Here is a 24697-nt window from a genome sequence, read left to right on the forward strand (position 1 = left end):
ACCAAGAGGCATCAGTACCCTCAAAATCTCAGGCTCATAGTGACTGTTCTGCCCAAATCCTTTTCTAGATCCTGCCCTGCTGGATACCTTGGGGCTTGGTTTTACACTGAGAGAACTTACTTGTAAGAGGCACTGGCGTGAAATCTCATTCCAGAGCAGTAAGAATGAATGAATGAATGAATGACTTGATTAAATCCAGGGAAACTCATGACCCCTTGTCTGCAGAGGAGGATGGTTCTTCTCTCAGCTGGCTCAGTGAATCTGGGAAGTGGGATTGAAGGAGTTCCTGGCAAAGTGAGAGGAGGGTCAGACCTCCTAACAATTTTAAGAGCATCCAAGCTTCATTATCTTTCTGGAGGTGGTGAGGATGTTGGTCCCTGTGAAATTCACTAGATCCCTGTATGAGGAGAGCAAGAACAGATGCAGAGATCCCTAGCCTGCCAGTTTCCTTTGGGGTTCTGGAACAGAAGAGGCAGAAGAGGCCCTCCTGTAACCTGGGAGGGAGCATGCCTCTTTAGCAGAACCAGGAAGGGGTGGGCTATGCAGAGAACACTTTAGAGAGCTCAGCGCCTAGTTAGCAATGGCGGCTGCTTCTTCCTCTTCCTCTTCGTCTTCTTCTTTCAGTACTTCTTGCTACATCCCCCTCACATTTGTTTAGCCTCGTGGATCTGACACTTGGTTCTCCTTACATGTACTGTCTGTTTGGGTTTTGCACTAAGGTCCGTGCTGTCTGTTGCTGTGACTAGGCAGTACTGACTTCTTCATGAGGACTGTTCAGGAAGGGCCAGAAAGGTTCCCAGGAGGCCCTTTTATCAAGATCACCTGCTACTCCATGGGCTGCAGCATCCCAGTATGTTAAGTGTGTGTGTGTGTGTGTGTGTGTGTGTGTGTGTGTGTGTGTGTGTGTGTGTGTGTGCCTTCTGTGTTATCTAGGAGCTACTCTCTGTACCCCTGGAGTATAGATTTGGAACTTAGTATCTCAGTTCAGCAGCAGCTAAGCTTATCTGCCATGCTTTGTACTGGGCCAGCACACTGAATAAGGGGTAGCCTATCCCTAAGGGCTATAGCTCTGCAGGTCTCTAGGAGACTTAAACTTGCCCCTGGAAGGGCTGACCATCAGTCAAGAGGACCACCAGTGGACAGGCAGCTCTGCAGAAGGAGAGCTTAAGTAGTCTAGTGGGTCCAGGTGTTCCTGAATGTCATTCAATTTTACCTCATTCCTGACTTCTAGAACTTATGAAAATGGCCCTTTCCCAAGTCCCCAAGGCCTCCTGGTGACTGAGTGTGGCTCTCACTGATCCTTCCAAGTACCTCCACCAGATCCTGTTTTGTCCTCCAACGCCCTTCCCTGGTTAAGCCTGCAGGTGTTGGCCCTTGCTGGCACACTCCCTGCATTGTACTGCAAGTCACCAGCATATTCAATGAAGAACCTGGCACTGGGGTCTTTTACCCAGGAGGTTCCTCAAATATAGCTGCATTCTAGGCAGCAGAATCTCCCTACCTTTCAGACCCCAGCAGTTCACAAGACCCCTCCTCTAAGGACCGAAGCCTCCACCCCCAAGTTGTATCCTGTTCAATCCCAACAATAGGCAGTTGCATTAAATCTTCACTGGCACTAGCTCTTGGGACAGATTTACTCTAATCAGACCCCCACTAGGCACCCACTGTCCATGCTGAAGGTCCACTACAGAAGCAAGAAGGGAGAGAGAAGCTGAGAGAAACAATCTTCGGGTTTAGCTCTACCCTGCCTGGCTTAAAGAACCAACCTCTTGGTGGCAGAGGACTCCCACAGCTAGCTCTTGCCTTACAACTCTTTCCTCAGCTGTGAACTCTGGATTTATTCAGATCCCTGCTGACTTTGACCTGTTGTTCAGAAGTCTTGCAAACTCCCTCCCTGTACAACCAGCCTCAGATGCCACACCAAAGACCCCTCACGCATAGCTCTGTCCCCAGCATAGGCCATAGCTGATACATGTATGAATTTGGGTAGTATAGCTAACTCTTCCACAGATCCCAGACAAGGACATGGCTCTCACTGGTTAAATCTCATGCACTTAAAAAAATGTTTAGGACTGTCCACACTACTTCCATCCTCAATTTGTACAGGAACTGCTGTCCAAGAGAGGATGGGGTAGTCTTATGTTGATGGGATTCATGTTTTCTTCTGATTATTTCTAACTTGCAGCCCAACCTTGTGGCTAGGAGGTCATAATTCTTCCAGCTGGTTTTGACCTAGCTGGGGAGTAAGACATGGACCCTAGAACACGGGTGATTATTGCAGTTGGGGACTGAGAGAGGCCAAGGGCAGGGATGTCAAAGCCAAGGTGCTTGTGTGTACAGCACAGGGGTGGTAGACTGGAAAGGTCTGGTTGTCTGTGGTGGAAGACTAGAGTCCACCCTTCTCTGTCCACACACTCCCATTTGGGAGTCCACAAACCTATGGACACTGTTGGAACTCAAGGCTGGGTAGGTGCTATGCTACAAGGGCCCAAGTCAGGACACAGGCCGCACTAGCTGTGGACCCAGACAGCTTCAGGAGCACACAGTAGGAAGTTGTCCTGCAGGAAGAGAGAAGTGGGGTGGTTAGGGACTAAAAGGGGGCAGGAGTCTGAAGGGTTGCCAGGGGAGTTGATGGAGTGGTTGAAGGGAGACTAGGAGAGGCTAGTGGGAGATTGTGGAAAGGCTGAAGAGAAACTGAAAAGAAACTGGGAAGAGGCCAAGGGCAATGCTCGGGGAAGACTGAACCAACTTACCTGCAGGCCTTAGAGAACTTTGGTCTTTGCTGAAGTTGTTAGAGGGTGGGCCTCAGTCATGACTGGCCTCTCGGACCACTGCTTTGGTTGCAAGACAGAATGTAAGACCAAAGAGGCTGTGGGGAGAACAATCAGAGCTTCTTGTGGGCCTCAGAGAGGTGAGGAAGTTGCCCAGAATTACTGGGACAAAGGCCATAGCAGGGCTATCAGCACACAGCCTTTGGGACCTTGCTTCTCTGCTGGGAGCACTGCCACCTCTCCTAAAGCCAGAGGGGCAACTAGGGGTTGATGAAGAAGGCTGGAAAAAGTATGGGAGGAGGTCATTGTAGGAAACAAAAATGACATCCCCCACTCCCTCCAGAGGTGTTCAGTGAAGGGGATCCAGGCAGTAATATGACCAGCCCCAGAGGAGTCCCGTCAGTAGGGAATTGGGAGCCTCCTAGACCAGGACAGAATGGTGTGAGAGCTTTATCAGTGAGGCAGTGGGAGGGAGACAGCTAGGCGCAGGCCACAGAGCAGAGCTCATGAGGCCGAGGGGCTTCTCTAGATTCTGCTGGGAGTCACTGAAGGTATAAATAAGGTCTCATTTTGGGGAGCTGCCCCTGGACAGTTGCTTGAGCTGTAATACCATGCAGCATTTGAAGCTGAAGCATCCTGAGGGAAGAGAGCAGAGGTTAGGAAGTGCTGTAGCTGCAGGGATGAGCCCTGACTAGTCCTGCCTGTGTGTACCATTGACTATGCCTCGCTCAGACCCTACTGCTTTCTAGAGAGAACCATTAAGCCTTCTAGGACTCTTGTCCTGGAAAACCTCACTGTGGGGCACAAGCACCCTGCCGGCCCTCAACAAACTGCTCACTGTAACAAGCCAGGCTATTATACTGCACCTCTGGGCCCTGATAACCTAATCATTCAGGAGGCTTCAGGTCATGCCATAGGTATGGTATTCTGCTCTATCCCTACACTCTGTCATGTGTTGGAACTTCCCTGTAGGTTTCTTTGGGAACAGGGTCTGAGCTTGGGGTGCTTTAAAGTTAGAGTTCCCATGGATATGTATGTCCTGAGTTTCCCATGGGCTCCTCGGTGTGTTTGGAATGAGCCTGTCAACGTTAGAATCAGCTCAGCTGTCTTTTCTCTACCCAGCCCCAGGGTTTAGAGCTTCCCTTAGAGAAAGGCTTTTTACCTTCTGTTTTGTAGGATATAGAGGCCCCTGGGATCACTGTGCCGTGGCTGCTAGGGCTCAGGGCACCGTGTTTTATGGTGCCACATCTCAGTGCTGAGGCTGAACAGCACCCCTCACCCCCCCCCCCAAAGTTGAGGTGGGTGTGGCTTTTCTGATCAATGTGGGCATCTGGGAGTTCCTGTCCACACTCCTGGGTACCTCTCTACCATGAGGAGCTAAGGAGGCCCAGCTGCCAGCCTGAGCTGCACCCTACCCTGCTGTCTCTAACCTGTCTCCCTCTCCTCTCATCTCCCTTCTCTTTCTGCTCCTCTATAGGCTTTACTCTCCTCAGGCCTCTAGCCAGGGATATTGATGGGAAATTCCTGGTGAGTTTAGAATGTTCCCCAGCTCTCCTTAGCCTGGCCCTGCCTTGAGGAGTCATGAACTTGGAGTCAGTTGCCAGTACAGTGGAATGCAATCATTGAGGGACAGGAGGTAATAAGGGCAGGGCTGCCAGTGAGTGTCTCATGGCTCTGAGCTGGGTGCCAGCTGAGTTCCAACTAAGTCTTTCTCCAGCTCCAGCTGCAGTCCAGATTCTATCTTCCTCATCACTAACCGTACCCTTCCATTCCCATCTTGCTATTACCCCACCTCTTCCCAGCTTAGAAATCCTAGGCTCCCTCAGCTCTTGAGGATACCATCCCTAACGCCAAGCTCTTTTGACTCAAGCATTATGCAATTTTGTTCTTATTGAGTCTCTGGTGACTTACCTGTCTGCACCTAGCAAGGCGTCCTCAGGTCTGGGAGGGAATACATACGAGGTTGGGCATGAACAGCTGCTTGGAAACATGGATATACACATGTACAGTTGAGTAAATGATATGCTGATGAAGCTGGCTTCCTACTGTAAGCTCCCGGCACCCCTTTGGTCCTGAGTCCAAGGAAGAGATTCCTAAGTCCTTGGCCACATTCTTCCCCAAACTTCCACTCAATTTCCTTTGCATGGCATCCTTGGTGACAAGACCTTTTCAGGTGTGTCAGGCAAGGGGTGCTCCCACAAGCTTAGAGTAGTGTGGGTGTCTCATCTGATGTCATTCTAGTATCTGGACAGGTGAGGTCCTTCAGGCTTGTGTACATGGGCTTTTGTTTCTAGATGGTCTCTTCTTTTGTCCATGTCTATCACTGAGTGTTATTTCTCTAGGAAGGATCTCCTATCTTAAGGAAAGCCCTCAGACTGCTGGCTTCAGGGGGCAGAGTTCAGACTAAGGAGAGCTGCTAGAAATGCAGAGAGAGTAGCCCATCTTGGACACAGTAAGGAGAGCTTCAGAGTAAAGCTCAAGTCCTAAAGACCCAAGAAGTGGGGGCAGATAGGGGTAAACTCTGAGAATACCAGGACCAGGATCATTGGGACTGCGTTGGTGGTTAGAGGAAGTGTGGTCAGGGACAGATGGAGGAGGCTCATTGTTGAGAAAAGGGTGTGGTCTTTGCCTGGGGCCCCCTAAAGAACACCCAGCCCTTGGAAAGGAGATGGTTAGGTACACCTGCCATGCTCACTTCCCTAGACATACATCCTGAAAGCTTTGTGTGGGGCTAGCAATCCAACTCTGGGAGCTATCTAAATGAGGGCAAAACCAGCGTCATTCCCACGTCAGATTTTCAGACTCTCCCGGAAGAGGGAAGTCTCCTGTGAGGTGGAGTGGCCTGGTCCTGTCTCCCCTCCTGGGCAAATTGGGAAACCTTCAGGCTTTACCACCTGCTGAGCTGGTGTGCCAAAGTCCAGTTAGTTCTGTATTCTCTGCTGGGAAAGAGTTTCTTGCAAGGCAAAATGGGAACATTAAAATGCCTGTTTTTAGGAACTCTTTGAAGAAAAAGAGGAGTGGAAAATCACTAGTTGCTGAAGGCTTTGTTCTTAGATTTGGTTCAGGCTTGTTCAGGGGACCCATAGTAGCTCTCCTGCTGTTCTGCGGGTGCTTTGTGTCCCTCAACCTGAGCCCATAGATGTTAGCATCAGCTAGGCCTTTCTTCTAGCCTTCTCTAGGCCTCCTAAGCTTCTAAGTTTGGGGAAGTTGCCCAAGAGACAGCGATTCAGGGAAGTAAACATAACTGCTTCTTTGAGAGTGAGCTTGGGGAGCCTCAACTGCAGGGTGGAAGCAATGTGGCTTATCTCAGTCACACAAGGAAGACTGGAGGAAGTGGGCATAGAGGGTGTAAGCTAGCTAGTGAGATGTGGATCCAGGAGTCCACAGGCCTCTTAGGAAGTGTGCCTGTGTGTGCAAACATGATGATTATGCTGAACATGTGAGTGCACACACAGCCCCCTGTGTATATATGAAGTGTGGTTAATTTTGTACACCCATATCCATACTGCTCATGATCTTGCCTCCACGCTTGTTGAAGGAGTGTGTAAGCATACTTTGCCCAGGTAGTGCCATCTCTGGGTCCCATCTCATCTAGACTAGTGGTTTCCCATCCAGGTCAGTCCGTGGAGGTGACTCCAAACTCTAACATTAGAAATCCTGAGAGGAATATGTCACTGGGAGTAGAGTTTCAGGACTTCAGGGAGGGACCAATGCAGATGGATGGCATATTCTCCAAGGAGGCACTGTGCATTCAGGGCCTCTGGAAACAGATGTCAATGAAGTGCCTCCCATACCTGGACATGGACATTCCTGGTTTCTACCTGTATATGTCACAACATCTGAAAAGCACTCATGGCAGCCTGGCTAAGCTGTCCGTACAGGGACAAGCTCCTATCTTCCCAATGCCTTAGGCTTTTCATCGCACATGAGCCAGCATCTGCATCTCTCTATGGAGAAGTGTTAAGAAATGGGCTCATCAGATGAGGAACTTACAAGGTACCTGGTGTCTGAGAGTGTTACAGAGCATAATGGCAGTCAATAAGCAAAAATGCTAAGATATCACATAGCAGATAGAAACTTCATTCCCAAGATGGACACTGCACTTACATATGCTAAGGAATGTTTGTGGAGGTCACAAAACAGTTCTTTCCTCCACTATGTGGGTCCTGGGGATTGAATTTAGGCCATTAGGCTTGGCAGCAAGCACCTTTATCTGCTCAGTAGCCTGATTTTTAAAAAAGACTGATGACCCAAGTTCCACTCCTAGGACCTACATGGTAGAAGGCAAGAACTGACTCCTGCAAGTTATCTTCAGACCTCTACATGCATGTCCTAGTACACACACTCTCTCTCTCCTCCCCCCCTCTCTCTTTCTCACACACACAATGAACAAATAAATGTAGTAAAAAGTATTTCATTTTTTTATAAAGTGTGTGTGTGTGTGTGTGTGTGTGTGTGTGTGTGTGTGTGTGTGTGTGTGTGAGAGAGAGAGAGAGAGAACAACTTTTAAGAGTTGGTTCTTTCCTTCCAGAATAGAACTCAGGTTCTCAGGCTTGGTAGCAAGCTTATTTGCCGAGCCATCTTGCCAGCCCAACTTTCAGTTTTTAATTCTGTTTTTTGAGATTTGAAGGTGAATGAGTGTTCACAAAGTACAGATGAACTCTGAGGTCAGTCTATTCCTGAGGGCATAGTACCTCCCACACAATGTGCTGTTCCTGGGTGCTGGGGTCATTCACTGTCTTGAGTGCTCATTGTGAGGACAGACTAGCCCCAGAGGAAGAAGGGTCTGAGAACAAACGGGCCTTTGCCAGCAGGGCAGCCTGTGAGAGCCACAAAGCTGTGTTTGGCTGTTTATAACCCAAACCTACAGTATGGAATCCTGATCCCAACTATGGGAAAGTTATTATTATTATTTTTTTTTAGTTTAAATTCTGTGCGTGTGTTCATATGCTTTTGTGTGTGCAGTGGTTAGGTGCATGAGCACAGGTACATAGTTCATGTGTGGAGATGGGAGCCCAACTTTCAGGAGTCAGCTCCCTTCCATTGTGTGTTCCAGGGATCAAAGTCAAGTCATCAGGCTTATGTGCCAAGTGTTTTTACCCATGGAGCCATTTTGTAGACTCCAATTGTGAGATGTTTAAGAATTCACAGTATTCCTTTGGAGCCCTAAATGGGATGCCTTTATCACATGCCCCTCAAGGATTTAGGCAGAAGAGGATGCAGAGGTGGTCGGTGGCTCCAAGGCAACAGCCTTTTGCAGACACAACAGGGCTGATGCATATATGAACTTACTGAAACTGTGGCAGAATGCAGAGACCTGCACAAGTTCTAGCCAGATAAAATCTCAGCATGAAGAATGGGTTAGGGTCCCAACCTAACCAAGAAGCTGTTTGCAATTGATAGCTGATGGGAGAGGAAAATTAGTTTTCTTCAGTGGCGTGATCCTAGTTATATCAACTCCACTCCAGGGCAGGCCTCATGCCTCATGGTCAGGAATAATTGGCTGATACGAATGGACACCACACTTTTGTTGTTGTTGTTGTTTTGTTGATTTTCTTTTTGAGAGAAAGAGCATGAAGTTTGGTAGTAGGGAGGACCTTAGGAGAGCTGGGGGTGGGTAAAGAATATGATCAAAATATATTGTATGAAAAATTTAAAAAAATGAATTCACACTCTTCTGGGAACAAGGATGGGTGCAAGCTGGTACCATCACCATCTTCATAAGAAAGGTAAAAGGATTGTCTACTGAAGAAACCTGGCTTGTGGTCATTGTCTCACCCACTAGAGTTGCTTGGCTGGCCCTTGTGCCCAGCTCTCTTAGAACGCACATGCATGAACACTGTGGAGATGCATTTGTGGCTGCTGTGGTAGCGACATCTGATGGAACGTAAGGTACATGCTATGGATGGGAAGGTAAGAAAAAGTCATGGAAAGAAATGGAGGAAATATGTGTGTTCTGGAGGGCACACTGCAGTCACAGTGACAGTCATGGCATCAGTGGTGTCTGGGGGTGGGTGGGTGAGAGACTCTATGGTCAGGCCTTACTGGACTAGCTGTGGGATCACACAGCATGACTGCCCTGTGCATATGGCAGCTGAACCTGGGCTTCACTGCTCACCATAATCTCTCTGATCCTGCCCTGCTCTGTATCCTCAGAGAGGCTGCTGTGTTCCCAGTGGAGCCTGGGCCCTATTACAGAGTGGAGGCAGTGAGGACATCTAGTTGTAGGTTGTCCATGTGATTTCCACATTCAGGCATGCTCCTATCCCAAGGGTTCCCTTTTCTGAAAGTGTAAAGACAACAAAGTGATAGGGGCTGGGGGATGGTACAAATATAGACGGTAACCCTGGTTTATTATGCTACTAGTAGTTGGTTTCTTGGGATAGTGCTTCCCTCTGCCCATACCATGAAGATCATTCCCTGTACACACATGCCCCCACACCCCAGGGCACCCAATATACATCGAAGTCTGAGTAGGACCCAATTGCATGAGCCCCAACTCACCTGTTTCCGTGGGATCTAGCCTCACAGCCTTTGCAGTCCAGTGGGCTGTACTCTGTAGTTTTTGCTCTTCCTATTTGATTGCAGGGGAAACCTCCCAGGGAACCAATCCTTTTCCCCATTACTTTCCAGTGAAAAATTAGATTTTCATTTGTTCTAATCTTATCAAAATCTGAAACTCTGTTAGTATGGTAGGATCACAGTAAATGACTGGGGTGGCATAAATTACAGCCTTACAGCCTTTGTTTACACAAAGCAATGTGAAAGATCATTTTCCTTTTTTTTTTTTTACAGATTTTTTTTTTATTTCTTGACAATCTCACACATGTCTATGGTGTTTCTTGATTGTTTCAACCCTAATCTTCCTTCCATTTTCCTTGACCCCTCTAATACCTCCATTCCTACCTTTATCTCCTTCCCTTATTTATTTCTCTTATAACTCACCAAGTCTAGATAGTGCTGTCTACAGTCACATGGGCGTAGATCTATCCATAGAGCATGGCCAATCAACCAGTGGCCATACCCTTGAAGAAACATGACTCTCCCACCCCAGCGGTCATCAATTGCCAGGTGGCCCTTAGTTCATAGAGCTCCTCATGAGCTCCTGTCCTGTACAGCTGGACTGCTGACAGGTTTCTCTTATGCAGGTGATCATAGCTGCTGTAAATTCCTGAGGGCAATAGCCATGTCATATCCGGAAGTTAGCATTTCACAGCACCCCTTCTCCCGTTCCTCTTGCTCTTACACCCTTTCTCCTGGCTATTCCAGGAGGAATCTCTTTTCATTGCTTTACTTGACATTCGTGCATCTCTGATAAAGTTTCTGGATTGACATTTGACTCACTTTTAATTGAGTTCTTTGTTTTCTTATTGATTTTAAAGATTTCTTTTTATATTTTGAAGAGAAGCCTTTATCAAAGGCATGTTTTACAGATATTTTCTCCCAGTCTCTGTTACCTTTTATTTCTTTTAATAGTATCTTTTGCAGGACAAAAGTGTTTTAATTTTAGCTGGAAACAGTGGCACATGACTGTAATCCTAGTACTTGGGAGCCTGAAGCAAGAAGATGATGAGTTTGAGGCCAGCCTGAGCTGTGTGGTAGTAAGAACCGGTCTCTTTAAAACAAACGCTTTTAATTTTCAGAGTTCTAGATAACCATTTTATTTATCTCCCCCTTTAAAGTTAGCATATATTCATAGTACAAAATAATGAGTTTTATTATGACAGTTTCATGCATATTTATTATGTACTTGGCTTACCTACCCCCAATTGCCCTCTCTTGTAACCCCCCCCCCTTCCGGTCCCTACTGCTGGTGGGACGTCTTCTGCTTATATTCTCATTCTTACTGACCTTACTTCCAGCATAAGGAAATTCTAGAGTATGTATGTATGCATGTATGTATGTATGTATGTATGTATGTATGTATGTATGTATGTATGTATATATGCATGCATGTATTATGATGTATTAGTTATTTTCACATTGCTATGATATAATGCCTCAAAACAAAAACAAGAACAACTTAAAGAAGGGCTTATTAGTTCACAGTTTGAAGGTGCATCCTGTCATGATGAGAAAGGCATGGCAATGGCAGTGTAAGGCAACATTGCTTCCGTAACCAGGAAGCAGAGAGAGATGGATGCTGGTGCTCAGCCCCCTTTCTCCAGCCCTGGAATGGGGCTGCCCACATCTGGGGCCAGTCTTTCTGCCCTTGGTTAACTTCTCTAGAAAGATCCCCACAGACACACCCCGAGGTATGCCTGCAGGGAGACTCTAAGTTGGCCATTAAGATTAACCATCCCAATTCTGCATCTTGCTTATTTTGTTTAATATAATTATTGCCACTTCTGTTTTCCTCCAATGATTTAATTTTGATTTATTTTTATGTTTGAAAGAAGCTTCATTTGTTTATATGCCACATTTTTGTGACTGCCAAATTGACATTCCCACTAGCAGCGTTTTAGGGCTTCTTTTCCATGACACCTTCTGAAGTATTTGCCACGTTTTCTTGATTAGCAGTCTGAAAGGAGAAAGATGGAATCTCAATATAGTTTTAATTGCATTTATGGGAGAGGTAAGGATGTTGAACTTTTTTTGTGGTAATATTTATTGGCCACTTGTACTTCTTTTAAAAAATTGTTTTGGTGTTTTTTTAAATTCTAGATATTAACTTTTGTCAGGTGAATAGCCACAGGTTCACTCCCAAGTTTTTAATTAATTTAATTGAGGGGGGGGATGCTAAGGAATTGAACTCAATGAATCATGCATTCTCGACAAGTGTTTCTCCTAGGACTGACATCCCTAGCTTTCCAAAGTTTTACATGTTAGTAAGTCCAGCTTATCCATTTTTTTCTTTTATGTGCCATGCTTTGGGTGTTTTATTGAAAGAGTCATCATGGATATGAGATAATCTAGACCTTTTTCCCCATGTTATTTCCTTTTTAGAAATTGTAAAACTTTGTGTTTTACTTTCATGTCTTTAGTCCATTTTGAGTTAGTAGTTTTGTGGGATTTTTTTTAAAGGAAGGCTGTAGAACCTGCGTGTAGATTCATATTTTCACATTTATATGCCTAGTTATTTCAGTACTATTTGTTGGAAAACAATGTGTCTCTGTTGAGTCTCCATGCTTCTCTGCCTAAGTGGTATTTACAGGTCTCTCTCTGCTCTTGGTCTTTGGCAGTGATCTGTCTGCTCTCCCAGGCAGTTCCAAAAGTCTAACTGCAACAGGTCTGGAAGTCATGGCATCAGCTTTACTTGTTTTCCTTCAGCATTTAGTATCTGTTCCTGGGCTTCTGCCTGTCCAAATGAAGTGTAGACTGGGATGTCTGAATCCACAAAGTAACTTGGGGCAATGAAGTGGGAAGAACCAACATTTTGACAAAATCCAGACTTCTAATCCACAAACATGGAACATCCTAATTTATTGTTATCTGATTTAATTCATCAAAGTTTATGGCTTTTATGAAGCATGTCTTGTCACTGCAGGGGAGGGTGATTTATGCCTCAGTTTTGTGCTAAGGTATATAGCAGCGTGTTATAAATTTCAAATTTTGTCATATTCTTTTGCTGGTATGTAGAAAAGTAGTGAACTTTGTGTATGATTGTTGTATTCTGTTACCTTGCTGCAGTCACTCATTAGTTCCAGAAATCTTTTGTTGATTTTTTTTTAACTTTCTACATAGACAATCATATCACCTGTGACAGACTTTCCTGATATCAGCAAACAAGGCCTAAAGGGACTTGGCTGTGGCCTGTGGCTTTGCTGTGTGTTAGATAATTAAGTGTATTATGGCCAAAATAGCACATGTGAGTAAGAAAATGAATGATCTTCCCTCCTGGGAAGGAATTTTGATGTGAGCCCATGTGATAAGAATATGGTGCTTGCAGAGATAGGGGAAGGTAATCTAGCAAAGAAATACACAAGATCTGTGGTAACAGGTGATAGGGTCACAGATGCAGGACATTGGGAGCCATAGGGAGTCCTGGAGTACTGTAGTTGCCATAGGAAGTGGCATGCTCTACGGATGAAACCTTTCTATATACCCCCACCACTAGCCCCCCACCAGCCCCCACTATCCCACCCCAACCCCTACCCCTACCACCCCCCACCATCACTACCCCCCACCACTACCCCCACTACCCCCCACCACCACTAACTCCCCCCACCACTTACCCACCACCACTACCCCCACCACTACCCCCACACTACCCCCACTAACCCCCCCCCACTAGCCTTTCTGTACTCTTTTCTCACATTGCTTTGTGTCTTTCTGGGTCCCATCAAACTGCTGATCCTTCAACCCACAGCTGCTCGCTTGGGTCTTTATTGTACTGCATATGTCCTCGGGGTATGAGAGGGCCCAGAGTCACTGAGTAAACACACTCCATCCTGCAAGCGCTCATCAGGTAGCAGAGAGCTGCTAGTACGGCAGCTGCAGCTGTAGCATCTTCCCTCCTTTCTGCTGTAAGCGCTGAGACTCAAGCACTTCTAGGATTTGTTTGGAAAGAGGCAGCCTCTGCCACTCCTTCCTTGTCCCTACTTCCCAAGTAAGCTCAGAGGACAGAGAATCATGTTCAACCATCTTCCTGTCCAGATTCATCTTGGAATACTCTCCTGCTGCTCAGCTCATACTATGTTCTTGGATATGCTGTCTTCTATTACATTCCAGGGGAATAGTTACTGTAACTGCAAAGTTCTCCATGGCTATTTTTTCTCCATTGCTCCTGTAGCTTTCTGTTTTGCCTGAAGTTATTAGGCCCTCCTTTTGTTATTGATATCATTACATTTGTGTGTACACACCAATGTGTGCAAGTGCATGTGTGTGATGGCCTGAGACACCTTTCAGGAATTAGTTCTTGCCTTCTACCCTGTGGGTCCCAACTATCAAACTCAGGTCACTTGGCTTGATGGCAAGTGCTTTTACCTGCTGATCCTTCTTGTCATCACTATTGGCATCATTTTCTATGTGCTGGTCAGGGGATTTTTGCTGAAGCTGTATGCTGTTGTGCTCTGAGGCTCTCTTGTTTCCATCTTGAGAGATTCAGAGTCTTCTTGCCCAGCCTTGCTTTGTCCCCTGACGCTGTGCCCATTGACTTGAGCTTTTGTACTGAGGTCCTTTCTTTAATGTATTTTCTTCTGTGACTTTCCCTTAGCCTTTTGATCAGGGCCACAGAGCCAGGGCTAGGAAGCAACCTGGTGGTCATTGAGGTGTTATAAGCTGGCCACTCTGGGAACAAAGAGGTGCAGGATGAAAGTGCTTTCCTGTGTGGCATTTGAGACACTGCTTGGCTTCTTTCATGGTTGGGAGCCTTCCTCAGCATTCTCTGTACAGGGATCCCTCTCCATGATGTAGTGTCCACTCTATTTATAACAGTATTCTGGGGGCAGGTCTACTTGTCTGATGGAGTCATGCATTTTCTGCCATTTAGTCTAGAAGCATGTCTCTCCAACATATGTATTTTATTTTTCTGGTAGGATTTCTTAATCTCATCTTTCAGGTCTTCTGCTGATTTTCAAAATTACTGCTCTTATGTTAACTTTTAAGAGGCCTCTCTCCCCTCCCTTTCCCATTTCTCTTTCTCCTCTTTTTCTGCCTTTGATGATCCCTCTGCCTGCCTCTCCACAAAATACTGGGATTACAGGCATGCACCACCACACTCACCCCAAGAGGTCTTGAATCCCTGCATGTCCTGTCTTTCAATGTCACATTCCTTTCCTCAGCATACTAGTGGCCAGCATTTCCCTACTCTAGCCCCTAACTGTTTGAGCATGTATTTCTTGCCATTTCCTGAGATTCTCAGAGTCAGTCCTTGGGCTGGGCCATGTTCTGGGGGCACAAAACCTCACTGGAACCTGAAACAGGGGTATGTCAGTGTGGTATCTGTGGAGGGCACCCTATTTCTTTTAGGTCCTTGTAAAAACCTTGGAAATAAAGATAATAAATAAACCTTCTGCTCTTTTTTTCCCTTTGGGTTCAAAAATAAAATAATTCATCTGCTCTCTGGGGATCCAGTTTTCATCTTTACAACATCCAGAAAAGTTGAGATTGTCATCTTACACCAGGAAACCAAGCTCAAAGATAAAAACTACCTATTAGATAGTGGACAGGCAAGTCCTGGGAACAGAGAGCCCTCAGGTGTGCAGGGACCGTGCCCTTCTGGCTCCACAGATAGGGGCTGTTTGTACCTTGCAGGGTCACCTTGCTCCAGGGAGGTGTTGGTGGGGGCCCTTTGGAGGCCCCTCTGGGCTCTGAACCATCTGTCTCAGAGGAGCAACTAGCTGAAGGGTGGGCTGTTGGCGTGAAGCCTGACATTAACCCATCAATATTTTCACATACCATTGCCCAGTGTCTCTAAACCCTTCTTGCAGTGAGGGCCTGTGTTTTTGGGCCACGTTACAGCTTTAAAAAAAAATCTTTGGAGTTCCAACTTATCGTCTGCCTCTGCTATACGAACAGCAGAGCTCAGTAGTCCTGATGAGTTCCTGCTCTGTATCCAGGAAGTGAATGGTGACAAAGTCCTGGCTTTGGAGACAAGTTGTGGACTCCCAGGTGGTAGTGACCATGACCATGTGAATGGGCACAGGCCCAGTGAACAGCAGACTTGGGATATTGCCACACCATTTATCTTTATCAAAATAAGTCCTCAGAGAAAATGCTTTGCTGGAATTTTTCACATGAAGGTATGAAGGTCAGCAAGAGACATACTTTCTCCCCCACAGGGATTACGCTTGTAAATTGTAACTCTTAGAACATCCACCGGGGTCTCCTGCCCTTCAAGAATCTTTGCTTTAGTGACTTTTACATTGATTTGACCTTGGGGTCATTCTTGTGTCAGGCCCATGTTCCTCTCACAGTGGCTGCTTGTGGTGTGACAGACTCTGTTCTTCAAGCTCTAAGCCATGAAAAGGAGGTGGCCCTGGCTCACCTGGCCTCCGGCACTTTTTGTGATTTAGGGAAGTCCTGGGTGGTGCCAAGCCAACTGTGTTGGCTTAGCTGTGAACTCTGCTCCTCCAATCCTCATGTATGTTAGCTGCAGCCATCATAGCTGTGCGCAGTTACCCTGTCTCTATGACACTGTGTACAGTTTCCCTCTTGTACTGATTGAGTCTTGATGTGCCTTGCCTACTGCTGACCCCTAATCTCCAGCCTGGCAGTGGGTTCCCTTTCAAACTTGAAGACCCTGGACTCAGCCTCACATTATCACCTGTGTAAAAGGTCCTAAGACATTCTCTATCCAAGATCCTTACCAGGCTCCCTGTGAGTCAGCTCTGCCCTTAGGGAGCTGATGACCAGGTAACTTACAGTTTGTGAGGTCCTGGTAGACACAGATGGGGCAGGTTTGGAGTCTATGTGAAAAGAAGATCAGGGACCTCCCTAAGGGCTCTGCTCTGGGATTAAGGGACATGGGGAAGTGTCACTCTGGCCATGTCTCACTGTTAGCTAGGAGACGGCTGTGTCTTCCACTTGCCTTTCAGTCTCTATATTTACTGGACTGACAGCTGGGGAACCTGTATAGGACTGAACTAGGCCCTCTGACTGTGGGTGACAGTTGTGTGGCATGGGCAGTTTATGGGGCTACTGGCAGTGGGACCAGGATTTATCCCTATTGCATGAGCTGGCTTTTTGGAACCCATTCCCTATGAAGGGTTACCTTGCTCAGCCTAGATACACCGGGAAGGGCCTTGGTCCTTCCTCAATGTGATGTGACAGACTTTGTTGACTCCCCATGGGAGGCCTCACCTTCTCTGAGTAGTGGATGGGGGTGGGGTTGGGGGAAGGAGGGGAGAGCGGGAAGAGGGAGGGAGGGAGAACTAGGATTGGTATATAAAATAAAGATTGTTTTTAAAACAATAACTTAACCCAATTAAATAACTTTTTTTTTTACAGAGTTAAAACAAACAAAAAATTCAACCTGGTCAGCACTAAAGACTGGCGTTCAGGTGACTGAGGCCCCTAAGAGATGTGCTTCAGAAAGCCAGGGCTTGTCCACAGTTCCCACCCGAGAGCCCAGGCTTCCCTCAGTGCCATCTCAGCCCATCATGATAAATAACAGGGATCTCCTGGAGGACTATGGGTTCATATGATGGGAAGGGCAGCGCCTACAGTTGCAGAGGTCACAGAGCAGGTACATCCTTGATGGGTGCATGGCATATTGAAGCCATTAGGAAGGCACAGTACAGCTTTCTACCATAGGTACCTTAGTGGGCCAAAGCCCAGTCCATCCTAGATTCCCCATGTCCAGCTCCTTAGGCCCTCCTAGGTAGCCATTTGCTCAAGTGTTGGAGGAGAAACCAAGACAGCGGAAGGGTACCTCCTGAGGGCTGTCTCTGCCCTCAGATGATACCTGCATGCCTCTCAGTATCCCAGCCATACCCAAGTTCTCCTGAAATGTCCACTTTTTTTCAGGAAGTATGGAAAATATTTCTGCAACATTGTTGAGATGTGGATTCGCCCTGTATGGAGGGTGCCCATTTCAGAGGTCCAGACACTACAGGACGTGCTGGCAATGCCCTTTCCTGCAAGTAGCATGAGGGACTTTGTCCTGCTCATCTGCAGCTTCGACACAGCGCTATGTGGTTGTTGATAAACTAAAGGAAAAACAGAATTGCTGAGTGGGTGCAATCAGTTAGGACACCATTCATGGCATCTGCTTTAAAAGCATGATTTTTTTTAACAGTGTAGGGCAATGGAAAGAAAAATGTGGAGGGGTCCTGAGGACATCTGACACATTGAACAGAGTCAGGTTCCAGGGCCCTGTCAAAACTACCAATCCCTGAAGACGGATGATCTCTGAGACAAGAGAGGTCACAGTATTGGTTGACTTACAACAGACCCACGTTCCTGTCCTGTCCTTCGATGGGATAAAAACAAAAAGAAGCAGTTGTATGTATTTGTGATTTTTTCTCAGTTTTGTTTTTTAACTAGATGATGGTCCTATAGAGTGAAATTTTTAAAAATTCACCCTGTTTGAAGTTGGCAGAATTTCTCAACTCCACAAGCATGCCTTCTACCAAGTTGGGGCCATTTTCTGCTACTATTTTTTTTTCAAAATTCTTTCACTGCTTGCTTTTTCCCTCTTTCTAGAGTCCCTACTACACATATGCATTAGACCTTTTGATATGGCCCTGCAGATCATGGCATCTTCCTAATTAACAAAAAAAAATGTGTTTTCTCTTTTTACCTCAGATTGTGCCATTTCTACTGGCTTGCCTTCAAATTGCTAACTTTTGTATGTTTCTATGTTGTGAAGTCAGTCTACATTGTTATTTCAGATATTGAATTCTTCAACTCCAGAATTTCCATTTGAATGTTTTTATAACATATTTTAGGGGTCAAGAAATCGTGGTCCATGGAACAGCCACCTATTTATCTAAATAAAGTTTTATTAGAACAAATATTCATAGCCTTGCCCTTTTGTTTGCATATAATACAGCAGTATTCGGCAGAGCTAATCAATTGTATATCCCAGAAATCTTGTGGTATTACTAATTCTCTTTCAAAGAAAAACTGCTAACTTATGTCCTACTCCAATTCCCAGATTAGTCTTTTTTTTTTTTCAAATAATTGCATTTTCTTCAAAAAATTTTAACTGTTTTTAAACCTGTTCTAAACTCCTTATTTGACAGTTATAGTATCTGCATCACTGTGAGGTCCTCATCATTTGTTTTATGGCTAGTCTTATTTTCCTACTTCTTCATATGTCTAGTAATTTTTTTGGGGGGGGTTTGAGACAGGGTTTCTCTGTGGCTTTGGAGGCTGTCCTGGAACTAGCTCTTGTAGACCAGGCTTGTCTCGAACTCATGAGATCCGCCTGCCTCTGCCTCCAGAGTGCTGGGATTAAAGGTGTGTGCCACCACCGCCCGGCTGTCTAGTAATTTTTAATTGTGTACAAGACAGTGTGACTTATACCCTGCAGATTCTGTACTACTATATACCTCTGGAGATAACTGCTTTTTGAGGTGATGGTCTTACCTGGCAACTGACCTTTGTGTGGACTGAAACTCTAAGTACTGCCTGTTTGTATTGTGACTGACATTTATTCTGGTTGACAGCACGAGACCCACCACACTCCTGTGTGATTCATAGGAAATTACAGGAACTGGCTGGCCATTAGGATTTCTCAGAGAATATGGGGTTCCTGTCTCTGGCTCTTTCCTTCCTGAGATTTTCTGCTCTCTTTTTATTTGCTGCTTGGCTCTTTGTCTCCTGGCTTTCTAGCCAGTAGGCTCATCTGGCTGCTCAGCTGTGGTGGGACCCGTGCTTAGGAGGATTGAGGGTGGTGTGGAAGCCTCCAGGCTGTTCCTTTCTTAGGTTTGAATGTCCCTCCAGTTTTAGCCTGTTGTTTGTATATTTCTTTCAGAGTTTGAAACTGTTATTTGTGGGTGAATTGGAACAACAGAAGTGTCTCCAGAACCCAATCATTAGATGTGATTATTAAAATCCTTCTCTCAAGTTTTAAGTAAAGTAAGCCTGGAAACCCACCATCTTTTGTAAGTGGTGGATTACAGGAGTAGAGTGATCTCAAAGTAGGCTGTGGTGTGGTGGCTCTGGGAAGACACTTTGGAGAGGAGGAACAGTGCTGATTTCTGGCTGGCTTCTGACTACACTGCAGGCCCATGCTGTTCCCACTCTGTACATTTAATAAGCAGTTACCTGATGCCGTTAAGGCACATGTTTGTGCTCAATACCATTAGAAACAACTGCCACATGGTAGATGCCTGCCATGTCGGTAGGGCGTACCCTCAGGCAATGGGGTGAGCACAGGATGAGGCTCTATGGCCATGCTCTGGGTCTCTTACCAGTGCTTGCGCCTGACTCTCAACTCCAGGCTCTGATGAACTGCTTTCTGTTCGAGTCAACACTCTACCCAAATCTTGGATAGTGATCCTCAGAAGGTGAGCAGTCCTTGAGTTTTCAACTTGGAGCAGAATTTTGAGTTAGCTTAGGTCATGGGGAAGTAGGGTCCTTAGGAAGCTGCACTCCAGCCTATCGGAGCAACTTCCCACACAATAGTAGTTTCAGTAGATGTAAAATAGGGCTGTGCGGTGATGAGGATATAACATAAGCCAAAATATTAACTTACATAGTTGATAGCCAGCGAGGAGAACCCACAAACACATAAAGGGCTTTGGAGCCGTCTCAGCACAGGCCTGTGGTGCTGCAGGAGAACCTTGCTTCTGTTGCTTACCATGGCTTAGCGTAGAAGCAGCCAGTGCTTTTCTGGAAAGATATCAACAATTTTTCAAATTTAGAAATTAACAGTGTTTTCCCAGGTCTTGTAAATGAACAGTGTTTTGTAAGGAGCAGGGCTAGACCTCAGAAGGTTGTTCTCTAAATTGCTCAGGCCCCAAGAAGGCCTGGCTCGTAGAGGAGCTCCCTGCCTAGGACAGGAGAAACCCAGTCCACCCTGACCAGTGTGAACTTCCAGGTACTTGCCTAGTGGGATGCAGGAGGAGGAATTGGCAAGACTCCAGGAGGACTATAAATATCTTTACCTTCTGCCCTGGAGCTATACCTGACACACTTACTGAAATTCTTGCAAGGTGCCCCAAGGGCACAGCTGAGAACAGAAGTAATATTGAGGTCAGAAAATCAGGGTCTTCTGTGTGTGGGTGAGGCAGCTGGTCTGGAATTGGCTTTCCAGATGCTGGCCCTTTTCGGTGGTGTCTATTGTGGGAGTGTGCCTGTGCCATCTATGTGTTTGTCTCTGGGTATCCATGTGAGCACAAGAAACTGCACATGTATGTATGAGCTCATGTCTGACCCTGGCCTGCTCTGCAGCACAAGGAGGGGGCCCTTGCGTCAGGCGCTTCCCCTTCTTTCCTCTGGGCAGGTTTCACTGCTCGGTCCAGTTGCTCTGTTAGGCAGAGTTTAATTCTCTAAGGCTTGTACCTGTTAAAGTAAAACCAAGGGATTTACTGTGCTGCTGCATTTGCAAGGACTCAGCTAAATCTGCCTGTCACCTTGAAAGATCCTTGGCAGTGGGGCTGCCTGTGGGCCTGACCAAGGCTTGTCCCTAGCTGCATTGCCAAGGTGTGAGGGGGTCAGCGTCAGCTGGTGTCTCTCCTAGAGGTGTCTGCTCTTTCTGGTGCCTAGTCCCAAAGTGTCTGTTTATGAATGCGTAGGCTTTTCACTTCAGTCAAAGAGTTTGTAATTATAACTAAAGCATTTGCTGTCTGTTGTCACCATCAGATGGCTGTGCCATTTTGTGCTTAATTAACTGTGACTCTGAACCTCAGCAATAAGTTACTTGTGGGCTTGGATGGCCATCTTTTCCACCTTCCCAGTGGAGTATTCTTAGCTGACTCGTTTGATTGGGGCCCAACTCTGTCTTCTCTGGTTTCCTTGTTCTTAGGATATTTTATTTGTTCTCTAAAGAGACCCTCTCCCTGTTTCCTGCTGTTATTGGCTCTTGTTTCCATGAAAATTGCTTTAGTTTTGGCTTTGGCAGTTACACAACTGAGCCAAAACCCAGCAGAAAACATTCCAATAGGTTCTGGACCATTATCTGCCCCTGGGACAGTAAATGCAGCAGGGTGTTGATTCTTTCTGTGTTAAGGTCTCAGACATCCTCTGTTGCTGTTCTGGTCAGCTTTTCATCACTATAACAAATGCCTGAGATGATCCACTTATCAGGATAAATGACTTATTTAGGTTCATGTCTCTGGAGGTTCCAGGCCATGGCTGGCTTATTGCTCTTGAACCGTGGCAACACATCTTGACAGGATCATGTTATATGGTCAAGCAAAACTTCTAACCGCATGACTATGGACATAAAGAAACGAAGGAGAGGGGCTTGAGAAATGGCTTAGGGGTTAACAGTACTTACTGCTCTTGTAGAGGACTCAAATTCCATTCCCAGTACCCATATCAGGTGACTTGCAAACTCCTATAACCAGTTCTAGGGCATTTGGTGCCCTCTGGCCTCTACATGGCTCACATAAAATCACATGCAGTTACACACATACACATAAATGAAAATAAAACAAATCTTTAAAAAGAAAAAAAAAAACAAAGGAGAGAAAGCTGTCATAAACTTCCTCAAGACTACATTCCCAACAACATAGGCTTCTTCCTAGCTCTACCTTCTACAAGCCCTACAACAGCACCATTCTGGGAGCCAAGTTTTTATCTCATCATCTTTGGGCATGTTTAGGATGTAAAGCTCAGCGCAGCTCTCATAGCCTATAAGCCACACTCCCCCTAATAGCCTAGTGGACTTGAGAACTTCAATGTGGAAGGCCACACTACAAACCTAATCTTCATGTCTCAGTCCTGTCCTGTGCAGGTGGATGGGCTGAGGGGGTGTCTGGCTCTCCCCTATGGGGAAGAAATTCTCCTCCCATGCTGCATAGCATCTCCATGTCTCCAAGGGTGAGCTTCCAGACAACTTAAGGACCAATCTTACACAGACGAAGACCACTGAGGAGCCACTGACACCTCCTCCTTAGGCTCCACCAGATCCTCCTCCTGTCTTTCTTCCTCAAATGCCACAATACAGGGGCAGCAACATGTACTTCTCAGATGGGGGGCGGTTCATCAGATGACATACACATCTGTGATATGGGCAAAGGAAGAAAGGCCTGGTGTATAGTGTACATTTCACCACAGCAACCTGCAACCTATATGTCACACCTAAAGTAACAGACCACAGCAGAAATGCACCCAGTACTTTGGAAGAAGCTGGTCCAGGCTCACTATAACTCATGCTTGGGCCATTCCTGTATGTCAGTGTTTCCTGCCACACATCAAACCTGTGTGGCCACCTAAAGATCTTCAGCCTTTACAGCAACAGGAAGCAGGTACTACTTACTGTAGGATTGGTCTGCAGCAGCTGGCTTACTAATTTCTAGAATGCCAATTGTGCCTGTCACTGCTGGGCTACCAGCAAATTGCTACTTAAAGCCAATTGAACCTTTGGCTTAAGTAACTAATTACAATGCAGATTGCTGTTTAGGAGGCAGTCATTGGGACACACAAGAGCCAGCACAGACTAGGCTGCTCTAGGCTGTGCCAAGTGGGCCCTATGGGCTCCAACCACCAGTTATTCCACCACTGAGTGAGGATGAACCCAGCCTAGAGCAGATGATCAATTGCCAGCCCAGAGCCACTGAGGCCCAGAGACAGGGCTCTGAGATTTTTCTCCCTGTGGTCATGGCAAAATTGGCTACAGAAAAATGAGGAGTAAAGGAGTCACCCAGCGAAGAATACACAGGTCCCAGAAAAGGTGGCTCAGGTCAGTAGGAAAACTGTTCAAGTCAGGCAGGAACACAATGCACAGAGATTGCTCAGGGGCAACTAGTGACACCATGAACCAGGAAAGTGTCCAGACCCAGGGAAGACAAACAAAACCCCAGATTCACCAGAGATACAGGGTCAGAGTATAGATTCCAGAACCTAGAGTGCATTGCTAGACATGATAACCTGGACATGATTTCCAGAGCTTTGAGAATGGTGCATGAGCCCACCAAGATTAGGCCCAAGAAATGAATAAGCATAGCAGGAAGCAGAGAGAGACGGTTCAGCTCACAAAACTACAAGGTGAAAGACTTGAGACTTCAGTGAAATTAAGATGACCAGAGGGACAGCACACAGAGAAGGAAACCTGGAATAGCCCAGTGTGGATGCCTGATGCTCCATTTCAAACCACTACAGGAATACTGTTGGTAACTTCACTCCAGCTCATGGGGCACTATCAAAGGGCATGGAGCCAGCCACCTTCTCTGGAGTTCAGGAAACCCCCTGGAAAAAGGAAAAACAAAAACCACAGGCTGAAAATGGGGACATTCATGTTAAGATCTGTCCTTGGGCCATTGTTTTAAAGGTTTATTTATTTATTTATTTATTTATTATGTACACCTTCATGACAGAAGAGCCACCATGTGGTTGCTGAGAATTGAACTTGGAACCTCTGGAAGAGCAACCAGTGTTCTTAACCTCTGAGCCCCTCTTAATCTCTCCAGCCCCTTCAGTTCATTCTTAAGGATGAAATGTGTCTTTTACAGAAAACTTGTGGTTTTAAAAATAAAATAAGCAGAGTAGACTGGCCTGAGCCCTTCCTGGAGCACCAGGAGCAATGTCCACTTGAGGTTCAAGGAACAGATTACCCAGAATACATCAAAGCAAACCCTGCTAGGGCCAGGACACATCAGGCCTACATTGGCATGCTTTAAAGGATAGCTGTGAGCAGTCAAGGAAGGGATCAGGATTCTACAGCTCAGTTTATGAAAAGGATTAACACCCCAATGAATAAGCTATCAAATTCTGTAAATAACAGCTCACAGACAAGAATAAAAGTATCTTAAACATGAAAATATGGCCAGTACCCAAAAATTGTAAAAGAAAGCGGGGTTCAGTCTTCAATGAGATATTGGACTATGAGGTAGGCAGGGGCAGCAGCAGTCTTCCAGGAGGCACTTCGGACCTAAGAACATATAGTCCTTCATTCTTCTGGCTTATTTCATTTGTGGAAGTATTCCAAGTTGGCCCTTCTGTCACAGAAATGGCAAAGGGCAGAGGTGGTCTTCATTCCATCTACACCATACATAGATGGATGTTCAGAGAAATGAAGAGGTTGTCATTTTCCTGTGATTTTTCAGGGCTTACTTCTGAAGAGAAGCAGCTGATCTGAAGCCAACCTGTCTTCCATGTACCTATACTCCACTTGTTGAGACCTTACAGTCACCAGTAACCACACAGAAGGGATTAGCTGCTAGTGTCTAAAGGGCAGACTTGCCTTGTTGTTCTAGAGATAAGAATGGCTCTGGTACCTTCCCTAGTCTCCACTGTCAAAGGGAACTCCACAGAGGTGAGATAATTGTGTTCTATCTATAGAGAGAGGGTGTAGGAAAAGACCAAAGTCCTGAGCAGAAGGCAGCCTCACAGCTTGGGTGTGGTCAGAGCTCGGAGGTTTTCTGGTCCTT

The 24697-nt window shown here is 46.1% G+C and overlaps 1 protein-coding gene across 1 annotated transcript in view; it reads left to right on the plus strand.

Moving 5' to 3' along the window:
• Nucleotides 1-24697, plus strand: part of Slc9a3 (solute carrier family 9 member A3) — a 41760-nt gene that overhangs the window by 367 nt on the left and 16696 nt on the right. The gene's annotated exons all lie outside the window — the stretch shown is intronic.

The sequence above is a fragment of the Cricetulus griseus genome, chromosome 2, assembly GCF_003668045.3.
Source record: "Cricetulus griseus strain 17A/GY chromosome 2, alternate assembly CriGri-PICRH-1.0, whole genome shotgun sequence".
NCBI classification, from domain to species: Eukaryota; Metazoa; Chordata; class Mammalia; order Rodentia; family Cricetidae; genus Cricetulus; species Cricetulus griseus.